Here is an 18711-nt window from a genome sequence, read left to right as displayed (position 1 = left end):
CCAAGTTTCCTCAAAATCACAAGTATTTGGTATTTCCAATAGACAGAGCTTACATCTTCACTACCACAGAATTTTAGTTTTGCTGATAAGGTAGCACTTCCCTCTCCCTTACCCTTCTCTCAAGCTCTAATAACAACTCTGCTACTCCCTTAGGGCTAAGAGTACATTTGACTCCTATGCTTAGCGCCAAGATTTTACAGGTGTCCTTCACCATACATTCACCACTTTTACACGTAAAATGAACCTAACTTGTAACACACAACGATGTTACCACTTTGAAACAGACTATGTAATGTGCGACTTACTTGCCACACTTTCCTCTTCCTAGGCAGAGTAACCAGCTTTCTACTTCCCAGAAGCCTCACAATACAGACTACACATAACGTAATACAAACTCAACATATAATGTTAGTCATAATTTCTGTACATCAAAGCCCTATATAAATTACCCTGCTAAATCTATACATTACATGTCCAAGTTAACCTATAGCAACTAGACTCCTGCTACCACAGAAAACTGATCCAGCGCTGTTCTAAACAAAGCTCCAAACCATCACTATATATCCTAGGAGCTATCATGCTTTACTCGTCGGTCGGGCCCATAACACCGCAAGTCACTCATTCACACAATGACCCTGCTCCCAAGATCGGTGGGAACCAGAGGATATGCTGCTGGAATAGCTGAACGTCCTACTTCATCTATTTAATCTAAATTCTATACATTTTATACATCTGCAGTTTATTAGATCTTACCAGGGTTTTAATTCTCAAGAAAACTTTTAAGACACCTCACTGTTTGGTCAATGGATCAGCTAGTAAAAGTTAACTAATGGACAACAAGACCAGCTTAATTCTTCATTTATTTAATTTTTATTTAAAGATTTAATCGCCTAGCATGACCTTACTTTATTAAACCTTTTAATTCGAATACCATTAAACATTTTATGAATTCACCTAAAGAAAAAGAAGATTAAATTCAAACAGTTTACATTTATTAGCAGAATGGTTCAGAAAAATAAGCCAAAGACATATTACCAATCTTCTCGGCAACGAAAATCAGGGTTAAAGCAGAAGAGTTCCCAAAAACTGCCTCTCTATTGTTTCTCGATGTTCACCTCCCATCTGCACTCTGTCCCCATCAAAAGTTACATCAGGAAAATGTCAAAGTCTTTGCACCAGGGAAAAATCGATCAGTCCGACAGCATGTCATGGTGCTAAAAATAATTAAAAAACACGCTTTCTTGTCTCTTCCAAACAACCTCTTTTATACCCTTTTTCCCTAACTATCTATCTAAAATGTGAAACTTTTAGGGTCCACATTCAATTCCCATTGGTCCTTCAAGGGATGGATGAGGATTACCTCATCTCCTCATTGTCCATATTTTCGCCTAGTCATAGCTCCATACACAATAAGGTTCAGAATGTTCGTTATTACATTCTTTCACCCTTGTCCTTTAACTTGTCACTTCTGTGTACTTTCCCAGGCTCATGACACGGACATCTTAACTTGGCACGCTGACCTTGACACCAGCCTCACAGGCACAGGCTGCTTGCACATCTCTCGAGCACAGTCGCACATGCGTAGAAAGATATTCACTTGGAGTCTCGCAAACCCTCCATGTTTTACTAGGCAGCATGGGCCATAACGGGAACTATTATAGAAACAAACACAATTAAACGTTAGATTTTGAAGTAAAACCCTTTTGTTTACCTCCCCCCATTCTATGTTCACCCTGTTAGTGGTTACCTAGCTTTCAAGCCACAATTATGCATTGTTTTCTTACCATTCTCCATAATTTCTGCCACAATTATACATTTATGAAGCATACATGCATAGCTTTGCATTAGATTATAGCATTTCTGTACTATATTAGTAAGACAATTTCACATAATGAATGGATTACGGTTTGCAACACAAGCATATTAATATCCCACGTGTATTTGTGTGGTGCTTTCTATTCTACGTTGGTTAATTTTAAAACCACGCGATTAATACATATTACAGTTATGGGAAGGCGATTTCACTAGGGGTATACAAAAATGTTTTGTTTTCACCCTCAATCCACCACTTGTACCACCCAAATTCAACATAAAACACCTGTTGCCATTTTTGAGTGACCCTTTATCAGATCAACATAATACATCTGCCCTCTGTTTAACCCTTACACTTTCAGTGATGGAGACACCAGATATGGAACAAGCTCAGATTGCAGCAGTAAATCACCTCTGACCCTAGGATGTAATATCTACAGAAACAAGTCAGATGCACAAACTCATAAACACAAATAAATGCACAGCAGAGAGTCTGCATGAAAACCAAGGACACAACGCCAGAGCAGCCGGTCAGTTACATTCATCAGAAGAAGCCCACACAATGCAAAGTAGAAAGTGTCACCCTAGATACCACACATGACACATCCGGCCACCTTGAAATGTGACCTCCAGTTGGTATTTATGACCCCTTCTATAAGAGTGGGCTCAAGCATCTAAACATGCAAACCATGACCCACTGTACCAGTATTTCCTGCCCAAAAGGGGACATGCTTCACATTATTGCACCAACCGTACAGTATAAAGCATGCCATGTACTAAATGCACATTGAATTCCAGCGTACAACTGTAAGAGATGTGGTTGCTATTCCCAGCCATTATTATCTAATTTAACTCAAAGGGCCCGATTCACAGAACTAACTTAAGACAAAATCCTAAACTTACTACCATTTTGGTATTCACAGAAGGCACTTATTTATTTTGGTATTCACAAAAGGCACATACTCATTTCGGTATTCACAGAAGTTAGGAGTCCTAACTTTAGGACTCTTAAATGCCTTCTGTGAATGCCGAAAGTCTTAAAGTTAGGATTTTTCTCAATTTAGTAGTAGTAAAGTTAGGACTCCTAACTTTTGGACTCCTAATGCCTTCTGTGAATACCGAAAGTCTTAAAATTAGGATTTTTCTCAACTTTACTACTACTAAACTGAGAATTGGGTTCTGTTAGGTTACACAGATTGCAGAACCTAAACCATAGACAGCAAAGTTGATACTCAGGATGCATTACTCTCAAAAGATGATGCAGAGCTATCCATCACTTTAAACCAATGTTCTAGGCAAAGGCTTTGGAGAGAGGACATATTCAGCTCTCCTGTCATTTAACTAAAAAAACACCCTCCTGAAACCTAGGATTTCTCTACCTTTCCTTGTAAAACTTTTGGATTTGATGCCTACTGCTTCTAGTTATTCTCCCAAACATGCTGGAGAAAATGGCCAACTGGGGAGCTCTCCTAGGAAGCTCCAGGCTTGGGATTATAATTCATTGTAAATCCCTTGTTCGGCCCATCAATTCACCTCTCTCTCAAAGTTGCATAGAATTACTAAAGAAGCATCCTGGTACCTCCTTGATGCTGACAGGGAGAGCAATTCGAGAGATACTAAAGCAGCCCTACCGGAAAGTAAACAACCTTTACAGCGCGGACATTACATCGCACTACACTTACAATGCAGTCATTACATCACAACATACTTTACAGCGCATGTCACTACAACGCAGGCATCACAGCGCATACCATTACAACGCATAGTACCCCTACACTATCCAACACTTACCCTACTGTTGCACCCCCTGGAGTTAGAATAGTTATTTTAACATTTACACTATCCAACACTTACCCTACTGTTGAACCCACTGGAGTTAGAATGGTAATTTTTATCCCTACACTATCCAACACTTATCCTACTGTTGCACCCTCTAGATTTAGAATAGAAATGTTTACCCCTATACTATCCAATACTTACCTTAACCCTTTCGGTGCTGATGATGGCTCCCAGTCGTCATGAGTCACGGTGGGCGTGTGCTGATGACGGCTGGGAGCCGTCATGAACACGCCCGCAATCGGAATGTCCAGCACCGGCGCAGAATTCCAGCCGCAGCCAAGGTGTTATATGCAATGTAATGGTATGCGTTGTATTGGTATGTGTTGTAAAGGTAGGTTTTTAATATGCAATGTAGTGTCATGCGATTTAATGGAATGCATTGTAGTGGATGTTGTGATGTAAAAACTGCGTTGTAAGTGCATCAGTTGTAAATGTATGCGTTGTAACATCATACATTCCTACTGGAGCATAGTGGGTCCGATTGCTCCTTAGGGGGGTCCTGGTTTGACTTTGCAGCACACCCTGGAAGAAAGGTGTGCTGCAGTTCCATGTTCCTGATTTTGGTGGGCTATTGGTGACTATGAGAGGCACATTAACAACCCTTGATCCCGAGACCAGTCCCTGTTTGCAATACTAGCAGCTGAAGAGGGCCACAGGCACCCTATTGCTTTCTGGTGGTGGACCCAGAGTGACAAATATTTAGCGGACAACTAATTCTTCTGCCTCTCACAGTGTATGTAACTCACAATACCTCCCGCTTCAATGTGGCATCTTATTACCTATGGTGGTAGTCTTTGCACGATGACTGGTATGCATCAGACAATGCTCATGAAGTTCACAAGCTGTCAGTGTTCTAATCCCAGAATGTGGACTGCTGCAATTTCAGCTAGGGGCGACAAGGCATCTAATTGCCGCTAAAGTGGTCTCCTGGACAACCCTGTTTCAAACAACTAGAGTTCCCGATTTTCTGTTGGCAGTCCGAGCATGACTGGTGTGACTGGCACATGATTAGAGATGAACTAAGACTTCCCTAAATAACAAAACAAACAAAAATGATAATAAGAATAAATAAACATATAAAAACAAAAAGAGACCTCCCTGAAGGAATAAGAAGATAGCCCCTCCCCTTCACAAGGAGTGCAGATCAAAAGAGGACTCCCCAACAAAATTAAAATAAAAAGAGGACTACTTGAAGGTTCACACAGCCAGATAGGACCAGCAAGGGGCAGCCATCTTAGTCTGAAGGCTCCTTCTCCCTAGCAACAAGTCTCCAGTAATATTTGAAACCCACATTGGACTAACCTGGGGCAGCTGTACTTAGCTCCCAGGCTAACTTAAACTCATTTTTACTGGAAATCCACTCCAATTCACACAACAGAATACACCACACAGGGTGAGCTTCTCTAGTGTCAAAACAGTACCCCAGCACTCTCTAAATACTGACTCAGATAATGTATATTGACCCCTAGAGATAATCTGCTATCCAGACAACTATCCACTGGTTACATGTACTCTGCATACTCTGGCCCACTTTTCCAATGACTCTGACCCGTTTGCAAGGAATAGGAAAAGCCATATTGTCATTCCCCTTCCCCAAGCCCGACAACACAGCACGTGAGAGGTACAAGCCCAACTCCTGGAGCATAAAATATCCTAATATTATCTCTAAAACGTCTATGAAATATTTCAAACACAACCTACTCAAACAAAACCTAGAAAAACTTAAAGCAGACACCTACTACCGCGCGAACCAAGACCAGCAAAAACTGACCTTATTTTCTTCACAAAAGGTCTGTGCTAAATGGAGAAACCTCTTCCTCCTCCACCTACACGTAACAAGAGAAAACAAAATTCCCAATGGAAGTAAACTCATCAAGGCCCCTTCCCAAAGCTTTAGAGTGGAGGTCTTCATATCAATCTTCAGGACGGCGAACATTCTAATTCAAACGACACAGCATCACCTCACCATCTTGGACTGTCACTTCCTGTGTCTCTTTGCTTTGCTTTCACAAGTTGGTCTCCCCTCTATTCCGGATCCTTATCTGAACACCTTTCTGTCTACAGGACACCTCTGCTACACTTGACTCTACTATCCCTCCAAGATACACGGCTTAGTCATAAAATTGGTTGAATGACTTCCACTGTGGCCACCCTAACCAATGAACGCACCAAAACACCAACCCCTGACGTTCACATTGGCCATGACAACACCTGTCCCAAAGCAAGATCATTCACCATTCAGCCTCTCTCAAACATAATGCTGACTCCCAATTTAATTCCCAACCAGACCAAACAAACCTTCTTCATTCCCACACAAGGGGAAGTAATTTGTGCTGATTTTTGGCGCCGGGAGTTTGCCCCACACTAGAAAATCAGTCGGAATGGTACTATGCACAGTGCAAGAGGGGGCTGCTTCTTTCTGCTGCTCAAGTAGATGTTCTGCTTGAGCAGCAGCTTATTCAACAGGAACAGAAGGTTTCTCAATGCGAGCGGAAGTATCCATCCTCAACCGCCCGCATTGGCAAATCACGCCAGGAGGTGGTCTGAAGTAAGATTTTCTTTACTCGCCCTCACCAACTTAACATTGGCGAGTGAGAGCGAGGAAAAACTCTGCACCCTACGCGGAGCGTAGGTTACGAAAAATCTGCAAACTCCGTGAGCAGTATGGAATTTCACACACAGACCTGGAAATTTGTCACGGAAAAAGGAGCTTCCAGCCCAGGCAAAGTTAACTCATGATTACTCTCCAAAGTTAGAGAAAATGACTCCCACAACGAATCCCCAAGAGACAGCCGGCTCACCTGCTGGATCTCCATTTCCCTGAACCACCGGTTTCACAGACCCTATTGAGTTCTCAACCCCCTATCCTCAGTTGACGTTGAGCACTCTGCGAATCTTACATCACAAAAATTGCTCAAGCAGCCCCATGACTCCATCCAAAATCCCAGTAATCACTGGCACTAATAGAATCCCTCGAGCAATCATTTCCCTCAGACATTTTGGTCAATACACTAATATCCAAACACTGCACTCTCAATTTAACAATCCCAGCTTCTTAACCTATATGCTCCTTAACTGCAGATCAGCAGTTAAACATGCTATAGAAATAGCTAAACCTGTTCTAGCCAATGGAATAAACATTGCTTTCCTAATGGAAATCTGGCTTAATGAACACTCATCCCCCATGCTTGACTTACTCACACCACCTGGCTATTTCATCATCCAACGAGACATACTTAGATGAATAAGTGGCAGGCTAGTGATCATCCACTAAGAGGAAACCCAGCTTAATACCTTAGAGACCACAAAGTACTCGATCTTTGAATACCTTGGAGTCAAACTCACAACGAAAGGTGCCTCTTCTATCAGTCGCCACACCATCTACCACCACCCTAGTGATCACACACTCTTAACCGAAAGAACTAACCAACCTAATAGTATGGTTTTCCCTAAAGGACTTCAATGACATATTTTTAGGTGACTTCAACCTGCACTGGAACAACATAGCTGACAGCTCACTCAGTAACCTATTAAACCATTAAGAAATTAACACCTCAAACAACTCTGCAACGAGCAGACCCAAAACAAAGTCTCTACTCTTAATGTGATAATTACTGGTAGTGATCTTGCATTCCTTTGATCCATCAAATCCCAAATACTGTTCAATCTCAAGCCTCTCCCTGGATCCAACCCATCCCCTTCCAACAAGCACATACACTGAGCACGCAACATCAAACAAATCCCACTCAAGGAGCTGGAATCCAAGATCACCCTCAACTACATTCTCAAACTCTCCCTCTCCCCTTAGATGACCTCACTGCCCACTATACCTCAGCAATGACTGATGTCCTGGGCTAAGTGGCCCTACTCAAACTAATGAAATGTACAACCCAATCTATATCCTGGTTCAACTCAGACCTAAGCAAAGAAAGGATACAAGTAAGACTGACCAAAAGGCTTTAGAGACAGAACCCCTCTCCAACACACCTCTCTCTCTCCTCAGATCCAAACAACTCACCTTCAAGGAACACACCTTTAAGGTAAAGTCTGCTTTATTCCACAAGCAACTTGACTGTGCTAAAAACAGATTGAGCGAGCTCTTCAACATAATAAAACATCAAACCTCTCTCACCCCCAACTTCAAACTATAGCAACCAATGAACACTGTGAAGAAATAACCAACTTCCTCTCCAACAAAGTTGCGAAAATTGAACGACTCCTCATCCAACTTCGACTTGTATAGACCACAAACAACTAAAGACAATAATGACCTCCTCCAACTGAAAAATAATGCTAGGCAGACTGAGTTCACACCAATGACAGAAGAAGAAGCCTCCAAGATAATTCCAAACTTGAAGCCCTGGTCCCATATAGTAATGCACCCTGGTACAGCTTTGTGCAACTATGGTCTACTGAGTTTAGGAAAAGGGTCGCAAAGGTGTATTTCAAAATGTAAAGATGAAGGAGTTGGTATAGTCACATCAGGTTATGGTGTTGAGAAGGTGGATTGGATAGGTGGGGTAGAGGATGAAGGAGTTGGATAGGTGAGGTAGAGGATGAAGAAGTGAGTGTTGATTCAAGGAATTTTGAAGATGTTGGCATGGAAGAGGGACTTGGCCAATGCGTGGTAGCTGAGGAAGCCCATTTGGGTGCATACAGCAGTGGATATTATGATGTTGATTTCGAATGAAAGTGTTTGGCAGATAACTGTGGCAGCTAGAATGTCAGGAGATTTCAAAGTTTAGGTCTCACCATCAAAAAATTGAATGAATATGTTGCATCTAATTACATGTGTTCATCTTGTTTTCCTCTTCTAGTCTATTTGTAAACAGTAGTGGTTAGTTAGTGTCATTGTTTTGTTTGTTTCCTTACCTTTATCCCTTATCACTATGTTCCTTTATTTGTTCAGTGTTGTTATTTCTGCAAAGGACGGGATGTGTAATGGTGTGCTTTGATTCACTGTTTGTTACCATTTAGCCTACCATAGATTATCTCTTGGGTTCTTAACTGTGAGGTAATACAGCATTGTGAGGGAGTGTGCATTTTTGGAGCGACAGTTGGTGGGGGCTGTCTGGTAGCAGCACACTTAGGATGTTTACCCCGGCTCTATAAAAAATTGTGCTTTGGTAACCCAGCTTCTGTGTGAAGTGAGATTGCCTCTCACTTCACACATACCAACAATATTTCTCAGGTTACCCAAACCTTACAGCCCTGAAACTCAGACAGCACATCAATCTTTGTTGTTACATAAGTATCAAAGGCTTAAACTTCACCCAGTGATAATCACAGATCTTATAGGGTTACGCTTCAAATATTAATGATATACTTCATATCACAAAGAACTTACATGTGCAGGCTTTTGGTAGCAGAGCTATTTCTCAGTATACATATATATTGCAGGTTCAGGCTTCCATCTTTGGAGTAACTTAACGGATGCAAATGTTGTCATTATTTTGAGACATATGCAATAATGTCTAGAGATAGTTGAAGACTTCACAATGCAAATATACACCACATGCACAATCATCAAGAGAGCCTGGAGGTATTCATTAAACATTTAGCAATGCTTCTTTAACCAAATCACTTTGCACTATGTTGCTTAGGTTGATGCCTGTAATAGGAAAACATGAAACTATTCAACCGAGAAAGTGTAGTTTACTAGAAAAGTCACTGAATTATTGGGTCACAGGCAATATATGGTTCCTGCAGGAAATTACCATCTTTTGTATAGTGAGCATTTAGATTTTTGCCCTATCTGTTTTTACTGGCTGTAAATCTCTGTCTATCTACCCCTGCTAACCAGTAGTAAAGAGCCTGTGCTCCCCGTTTTAACATGGTCGCTGCCACTTGTGTTGTGAAACCTGCATCTTGTATTCAGGAAGCTGCTACTAGAGTAGAACATCTCCCGAGCAGCAAAAAGAAGCTTCACTTTCTTGAGCTACACGTGTAGCCATTCGTGCTGATTTTCCAGTGCATGACATAACCCCTGTTAGCATGTTTAACTTACCTATATGTCCCTTTAATGTGGTATATGTTATGTTATGTCATGTTAGGAGGAAATTCTAAAGCGCACAGTCACCAGTAGGTTTCATGGCACTGATCTTGGGCAGTGTCAGTCCGGAGGCGGATTAGGCATGGGCTTGCTCAAACAGCCAGGTTCTAAGCGTCTTTCTAAACCCCAGCAAGTTGTCACACATCAGGATTGCTAGTGGTAAGGAGATCCGGAGTTTAGGGGCAAGATAGGAGAACCTACACCCTCCCTGGTGTTTGAGCTTTAAGGTAGGGGTAGTCAGTAGCTGGAGATGGGCTGACTGGAGAATGCTGAGAGGAACATGCCTTACTATCAAGCAGCTGATAGATTTGGGGCTCCTGCAGTGCAGGGCTTGAAAAATTACATACTCCGTCTCGAAAGCTGCACATTGGGCGATAGGTAGCCAGTGAAGTTTGGATAGCAAGGGTCTGGCAGATTGCCATCTAGGTTGTTTGTGGATTAATCTTGCAGCCTGGTCCTGTACAATTTGGAGGCGTTTGAGTAGGAATAGTGGTAGGCTGAGGTAGATAGAGTTAGAGAAGTCGAGAGAGTACCAGGGCTTTCACAACCTCTATAAGGGCAGAGTGGGTCAGCAGGTGGGCAATCTTCCTGATTTTGCGCAATTGGAAAAAAACAGGTCGAGAACACTGCCCCTACTTGTCCTCTGAGTGAGAGATCTGCATTTATAGTGACCCTAAGACTTTCCACAGAGGAGGAGGAGGGAGTGGGGAGGGGTCCTAATTCCCCCGGCCAATAGTCTGGACCCCATGAAATCTCGCTCTTCCCTGGCAGGACTAGTTCAGTCTTGCCTGGGTTGAGCTTAAGATGGTTAAGGTCCATCCAGCGCTGGATGTGCAGCAAAGTGGCTGAAATTCATGGACAGAGTGAGGAGAGTTGTCCAAAGTGAAGACGAGCTGAAGATCGTCAGCATAGTTGAAGGTGGTTACCTTCCTGTCTTTTAAAAAGTGGCTCAAGGGCAGGAGGTAGAGGTTAAACAAAAGTGGAGATAGGGACGAGCCCTGTGAGACCCTGCACGTGGTGACGATCTTAGAGGCAGTAAAAGGGGCAAGTCCTACTGCTTGGGTTCGTCCTTCTAGAAATGACTTGATCCAATTGTAGGCGGAACCTCTTATGCCGGCCTGCTCAACATGGTCCATCAGAATTTTATGGTCGACAGGTCCAAGAGCACCAAGGCCTGAGAGGCACCCTTATCCACGTTTGCTCTAAGGGTGTCCAGCACTGTGAGGATTACTGACTCAGTAGAGTGGGCGGGCGGAAAGCCCGCTTGGTGCGGATCTAGGTGTTCTGACTGTTCGATAAAATTATATATACACCTAGCAACATGAACCTCTAGGATATTGGCCAGGAAGAGGAGGAGAGAAATGGGCCGATAATTAGAAGGATTCAAAGGGTCAGCCCCCGTTTCTTGAATAGAGGGACCACTATTGCGCTTTTAAAGGCAATAGGGACCTTACCCTGTGTAAGAGACTCATTTAGGAAGAGTAATACGCTCTGTGGTAGGATGGAGAAGGCATCCCTCAAGATGTGAGGAGGGCAACAGTCGTTGAGGGAGCCAGATTTGACGTGGGTTAATAAGTCTGATAGAGTCTGAGGGCTATGACAGGGAAGTGATCCATGGTAGATGTATTAGTTGTCAGGTTGTCCTAGGGCTCCATATAAGAGATAGCAGGGATACTGGCTTTAATACTAGAGATTTTGTCCAAGAAAAAATCATTCAAATAGTTATATCATTCTTGTGTAGGTGTCTGTTTGGGGATTATTCTCTCAGTGTTGCAGAGGCCATTGACTATTGTGAAGATTTCCTTCGACTTGTTCTGGGCGCTTAATATTTTGTCAGAGAAGCAGGCACTTTGGCTTCCAGAATGGCATTTTTATAGTCTTTGCCGGCTACTGAGAACTGAAGTTTGTCTTCAGGGGAGTATCTTAGTCTCAATTTTCTTTCTTTTTGACGGAGCTTGAGTTTTTGCTTTTTTAGCTCAGTGGAAAACCATTTTTGGGCATCTGAATGGCGAGCGCAGGAAAATATTGTAAGTGGAGCATGTGGAAGTATATATATATATATATATACACAATAATATATATCGTCAGTAGCCAAGCGGAGATATTTCCTTCCATAGAGTTAACATCAGGGTTGACCAAAGTTTCGACAAATTCCTGTTTGTCAGTGCCCTCCTTTTTCTTGTCATGCCTCCCTCTGCTGTGGGGGTCTTGATCTTAAAATTCATTGTAGCTGTGAATTTTTTTAAGTGGTGATCTGACCATTTACATGGTGAAATAGTAGGCTCAGTCAATATAACATTAGTGGACCAAATTTGGTCCAGCGTGTGACCGTTTATATGGGTGGCGGAGGATAAATGCTGGGTAAAGTTCAGGTTGGAGAGCAGTTTAGATAGTTCTGTGGCGTGTGGCCCGCCGAGGGCGTCGTTGAACCGATAGTTCAAGTCGCCTATGAGCAAGATATTAGCACCATTTGTGACAAGGTTGACCATTCGTTCGCTCAAGGAAAGAGGGAAGGTAGCCATGGGCTGGGGGGATCGGTAAATCAGAACACAGATGAGGGCTCCAGAGCTGGAATCAAGTTTAATGACGATATTCTCTACCGCCGGAAGATCCAGGGGAGTAATGGAAGTGAACGTGTAGTGTTTATGTATGATAGCGGCTACTCCACCACCGAATTTTTCTGAAGACCGATTAGCATACAGTGTATAGTAATCCTGAGGGATGGCTACCCAGGGCCTGTAAGTTAAATACCATCAGTGGACCTCAGCACCTATTGTACCATCCATTGCAGTGGTTGTGTTGTCATGGATTTATACCTATTATTCTTGCCTAACTAGAGCAGTTTTTAAACTGCTATTCAACCTGTCAAAGTAAACCCTATGGCCAGCTCTAAAAGTTCCTTTTAAATATTACCATGTCACCCCAGAGAAGGCCTCGTAACCCATAAGTCAGGGTGAATGGTATTTAAAATTAGGACATGTAGAAATGTAATGTTGAATATGTCCTTATCATGATTAGCACCTAAAAGCTATTTTGTTGTAGCTAGGCTGGGTGTTCCACATATAAACACTGGTATGCACTATTACAATTAATTAATGCTACCTGCAGTTAGGAATACCTGGAAATGTAATTCTTGGACATCTTGTACTGTTTATTGAAAACCCAATTCATCAGTGAAGTCTGATGTTTCAAAAAAATGAAGGAAAAGATACTTTTAGATATCACTTTTTCCTTGCCTAAAGCATCTGGAGGAAAATTTGCATTAGCCTCCAATTGCAGTCCTCTTAGTGCTCAAGCCCTCAATGAGGGGTGAAAACCAATCCCAGAGCAGCGACAAAGGCCTGAGTGTGGAAAGTTATTTCTGTTCTCCCTGTAGGATGACCATTTGGGCAGTGCTCAGGAATTTGATTACCTATAAATGGGCCTACCTTGTCACAGGCAGATGACACTAGGCCTGGGCGGTAAACTCCTTTCTGCTCACAGAGTTTGCAGGGTTTTTCCCACTCTGCACTCATTTCTTACGGCTTGGCGAGTGCAAGTGGGGAAAATCCGGTGCTAGACCACCTCCCAGAGAGATTTCTCAATGAGGGAGATCGTGGCAGGTCGCTGCCACTTGTGTTGTGAAACCTGCCTCTTGTATTCAGGAAGCTGCTACTCGAGTAGAACATCTATTCGAGCAGCAAAAAGAAGAAAGGATTGTGGGAACATTTGCAGTAGGGCACACAGGTATCAAGTATATTTTATTAGTTTGCACTAATGCCAATTGGGCAATAAAAACCACACATCTAAAAAAACATATATAAAAACAGGGAGCAATAATTTCAGAAAATTCACTGCTTAGATCAATAATAAAGGCCACTATTATTCACATACAACTTCGTTTCTCCGATTCAGAAGATATAGGCCAGGGTGACAATCAGAATAAAAAGCCACATGTTAAAGTAAATACAATGCAAACGCCCATATAATGTGCTAAAATGGTTACAATATTAAGCTTTTACCCTATTTTAGGTATTCAAGAACTTTGGCAGCACAGCCCTGCCCAGCCCCTGAAATATAAAAACCATATATATACTTTATTAGTCAGTGATAGCACGCACAGCAGCAGACAAAATGGTGACTTGACAAACTGTGCAAGGGTGCATTAAACTTCATGCTTAATAATTCATATAGGGGAGAATTGTTTTTATCCTCCAGGTGATGCAACTCTGACAAAGAAGTGGAACAGTACATAAAATACACACTTTCTGGAATTAAATGGAGCACTAAAAGCAGAGTAAAAATAGCTACAACTCACAAATCAACACTATTATGCAAAAAGCAAATCACATTGTTAAGAAAGGGAGCAGGGAATCTCACCGGCTACAACAGACAGGCATGTTGCCAAAGCCCAGCCGACGGTTATATTATTACAGTGCCAAATTATGGGGCAGATTAGCAAGAACCTCGTTAAAATTATTGCTGTTTTAGCATCGTATGTACGGCATAAAATTGTATGCAGAGGTTATCTGTACAAGCATTTACAGGTATATGCCTCCCAAAATCTTCAATAGCAATGTATAGTGTTAAAGTGCATGTAATGTAGTGCATTGGTAATTATCATCGCTCCTCAAAAGCAGCATAGGAACAGTAAATCAGCTTCCTGTGCTGTCCTAGAAGTGCACCTGCCTGCATTTCCAGGCCGACCTATGCTGAGAAGCTGGGCAGATATGAGAGCAGTGGATTCCAGAAATCCTTAGGTCTGCTTCCCTGAGGGATAATAGAGTAGTAGATTTCCAATTTTACTGCAATCAGATTTCATAAGCCATTCCCTTGCCGTGGAGGCCATGTACTTCCCTCATGTGTATAGAACCCACCTTTTCAAAGGAAGGTTTGCAATGGATGCCAATGTTTTAACCTTGCTTAGTGTACCAATTGTGAACCCCAGCAAAGCAGTTTTGGGAGATGGTGACAGCTGGGACCCAATCAGGCTGAGATAAGAGTCAAGATCTCCCTCCATAATGCTTGTATCTTTGGACAAGATGGAGAAAGTCTTCTATTGGGGCTCTGTATCAAAGGCAGTTGTGATAGAACACCACCCCACATCTTGCTAAGCCCAGGAGGGTTCTGAACAGTTGATGGAATTTTTTTTAATGAATTGAGACATAGCCTTGCTTTACATGACAACCTCCCAGTCTGCTCAGAACAATTTGTCCAATCTTTGTCAGAGAATGTCTAACTCAGATCCTTATCCCTCATCAGTCATGCAGTAGGACTAATACTCGGGGCCTCAGTTTGTATAGTCTGTTATAGTGTGGTGACTAGGTGCTCATTATACATGGTGATTATAATGAGCTCCACTGCTTTACCAATGGGGGCTCCTTTGGTAAGGTTGAGTAATACTCTTTGTAGAGCACCCTGGGGCATATTCAAGGAACTATAGCAGAGTTAACGGCACTTTATCGCAGCCAAAGTCGCAATAAATGTTATGCCCTGTTCACAAGCTGGTGCAAACAGCCCATGTCACCAGTTTACCTGCGATAGCAGCAGCAAAAAACATCACCACAGATCACTCCCGAAACTATCGCTAATGAGATGCAAAGTAGGCGTTCCCGTGCAAAAAGCAGCGACAACACCACTTCGCAACATTCTCAACGACCAGCCAGATTGGCAATAAGAACTCAAAGCAGGCGATAAGGTGCGTTAGCAGCAGGAAATAACACCTACCCTGACCTGGTGTGAAGTCAGATAACAGACTGCGCCAGAAATGAAATGAAATGAAATGAAAATTAGATTTATAGAGCGCTGCAGCTGCCCTGAGGCGTCCAGGCGCTAAAAAACAGATGATGCCCTCACGGTTATTATTTGTTGAAAAGAAAGGTTTTTAGCTGTTTGCGGAAGCTGGTTAAGTTGGGGTTATTTCTCAGCTGCAGGGGCAGGGTGTTCCAGAGTTTGGATACATTGTAGGAGAATGAACGTCCTCCTGCTCTGGCTCTGCAGATTCTGGGGATTTTGGCTAGGAATGCCGTTGAGGAGCGAAGAGTCTTGTTGGGTTTGTATGGGGAGATCAGGGAGCAGTTAATATCTGGGCCCATTTTCCAGAATGTCTGGTGGGCAATGCAGAGTGCTTTGAACTTTACTCTGTCCCTAACAGGCAGCCAGTGTAAGGTTTTTAGGCCAGTTTTTATTGAGGTCCTCAGAGGGACTCCAAGCAACGCCCGGGGAGCTCAGTTTTGGGTGCGTTGAAGCTTTTGTAGGGTGTAGTCTGGTGCTCCAAGGCAAAGGGCATTATTAAAATCCAGGCGGGATTGGATGAGGCCCTGTATAATTATTTGTCTGGCCTCAAATCGGAGGAGGGGAAGGACTTTCTTAATCACCCTAAGGAGGCCGAAACAAGTGGCTTATACTTTAGTGGCCTGTGTGTTAAGGCTCAGGGATTTGTCGAGCCAGATTCTTAGGCTTTTGATGTTGTCTCTGGGCGGTGGAGCCATACCCATGCTTTGAGGCCAGATCAGCTCTATGGTGGAATGGGCCGCCGGACCCAAGAGCATGAGCTCAGTTTTGTCATCATTGAGCTTAAGGCATGAACTCATCATCCAGCTCTTTACATCCTCCAGACAGGCCGCTAGATCAGGTGGGGATTGGAGGCCGCTCTTTTGTGCAAGGGAGACCACCAGCTGGGTGTCGTCCGCATAGGAGATGATATTAACACCATGCGGACGAACAATTCCAACCAGTGGCCTCATGTATGCATTAAAGAGTGTAGGGCTTAAGGATGAGCCCTGCGGGACTCCACATCCCAGAGGTTTGCTGGATGAGCGGGATGTACCGTCAAAGACCTGAAAGGTTCTGTCTGAGAGAAAGGATTCAAGCCATGTCATGGCGTCTCCGGACACTCCTAAGTCGGTTAGGCGGTTCAACAAGATTTTGTGGTGTACCGTGTCAAACGCGGCACTTAGATCGAGGAGGATCACTGCCACTGACCCCCCTCGATCCAGAATCCGTCTTGCCTCCTCAGTTACGGCCAGTAGGGCAGTCTCTGTCCCATGTTTAGGGCAGAAGCCCGTTTGGGAAGCATCGAGGAGATGGTTTTCCTCGAGGAAAGACGTCAGAGTGGTGTTGACGTGTTTCTCTAAGATCTTAGACGCCCACGGGAGCAGAGAGATCGGGCAATAGTTGCTGGGGTTAGCTGGGCCAAGGGAAGGTTTTTTTAAGCAAGGCCCGTACCATTGCGTGCTTCCAGGTCGTGGGTACTATGCTACTCACTAAGGAGGAGTTCAGTAGTTCCAGGAGGGTGGGGAGGATGGTTTTGCTGGCCAATCTCAGTGAGCCGGGAGGGGCAGGGTCACATGGTGAACCGGTTTGTATGTGTTGGGCCAGTTTCTCTAGGGTTTCCAATGTTAACAATGGGAAGGACTCCAGCTGTTTGTTCAGGTTAGAGGCTGAGTGAGAACATTGCAGAGGCGAGTCGGTGGGTGGGTTAGGGAAGGAGAGATACATTTTGTTAACTTTTTGGAAGAAAAATTCCACCAGATCATTGCATTTGGACGGAGAGTTATTATGATCTGTGGTAGGTGGGGGAGGTTTGATCAGGGAGTTCACTATGCGGTATATTTCTTTAGGGTTTGATTTAGCTGTAGTTATGTTTTGGTTGTTGTAGGCAGCTTGCAAAGTTTTTATGGCTAGTTTGTAGTTCCTGATCATTTCCCTATAGGTGGCTTTTTCTTCGGGGTTATAGGATGTGCGCCATTTCCTCTCTTGTCTCTTGCAGAGGCGTTTTTGGTTTCTAAGGTCTTCCGAAAACCATGGGGCTGTTTTGCTGTGTCTCTTAGATCTTGATGGGTATACTGGAAGAACTGAGTCAAGGGAGGCGGTTATCCACTCATCATATTTTGTGTTGTTTGACATTGGATCTTGGGAGAGAGTGGGTCCTGATTGTTTCCTGTGCGTAGACGTACGTCACATGGAATTGTGTTTTACTATAGTCGTGATACTTAAGTTTTAATGTTTTTCTTATATTGCTTTAATTGATTATTTATTCTTGATGATATGTTCTTGTTAGGTGTTATTCTTTCACCTTTACTTGAATTCCTTCGTATATTTATTCATTCTTGTTCTATCTTTCACTACTGGGTTTCACAATTACGCCAGTCTGGCCAATTGGTGTGGTTGACGATCCCGTGTACTTTGTGTTGGTTGTTCATCTTCTTCTTATTTATTTTTTTTCTTCTCTAGTGTAAGGAAAGGGGACGTGTGTGTCTCGTGTCTTGTGTTTTATTCATTACCTTTTTCTATTTTATTATATTTCTAGACATATCTGTTCTCGATTCTTATTAGTTCTATTTTTCTACATTATCATTTCTTCCTGTTGTTTGTATACCGTTATTTACATTTCTTATGCTTCATTCTTTTCTTATTCCTTCTTTGTTTCTCTTCTCTAATGTAAGGAAAGGGGATATGTTGTAAAGTGTTTCTTAATCTCCTTATCTGTCATCTGTCTTCTCATGCTTTCCAGCTTGTCTGTATTTAGAATGCTATGTATGTCATAGAATGCTGGCTATGAGATGGGCCTTCACTTGGTGATGGAAGGCTGAGTGTCCAGGAGGACAGCTCCTGGTGGGGCAAACTTATTTACTTACTTGACCATTTTACTACCATCTTGGTTCACCTATACCATCTGTAACTTCAACTACAATAAATACTAACTTGGAACTACACCTTGACTCCATGAAGATTATTACATTATTTCATGGTGCTAAGAGCCTGCATCCAGTTGTCGATGGGAAGTTTTGACCAGTTGCGGGTTTTCCTAGATGTGAATGAGGAGGGAGGTGGTTTGCTCGTGGTCCAGGTGAAGGCTATCAGGAAGTGGTCAGACCATGGGAGTCCGCTAATAGTGCCAACTTTGAGCTGGTCACAGTTGCTGAAAATCGGGTCTAACAAGTGTCCCTTTTTATGTGTGGCAGCGGGGACTAGTTGCTCTAGTTGAATGGCAGCCAGGCTTGACTGTGTCTCTGATGCCGTAGGGT

Source organism: Lissotriton vulgaris, chromosome 6, assembly GCF_964263255.1.
Source record: "Lissotriton vulgaris chromosome 6, aLisVul1.2, whole genome shotgun sequence".
Lineage (NCBI taxonomy): Eukaryota > Metazoa > Chordata > Amphibia > Caudata > Salamandridae > Lissotriton > Lissotriton vulgaris.
This window is presented reverse-complemented; position numbering follows the sequence as displayed.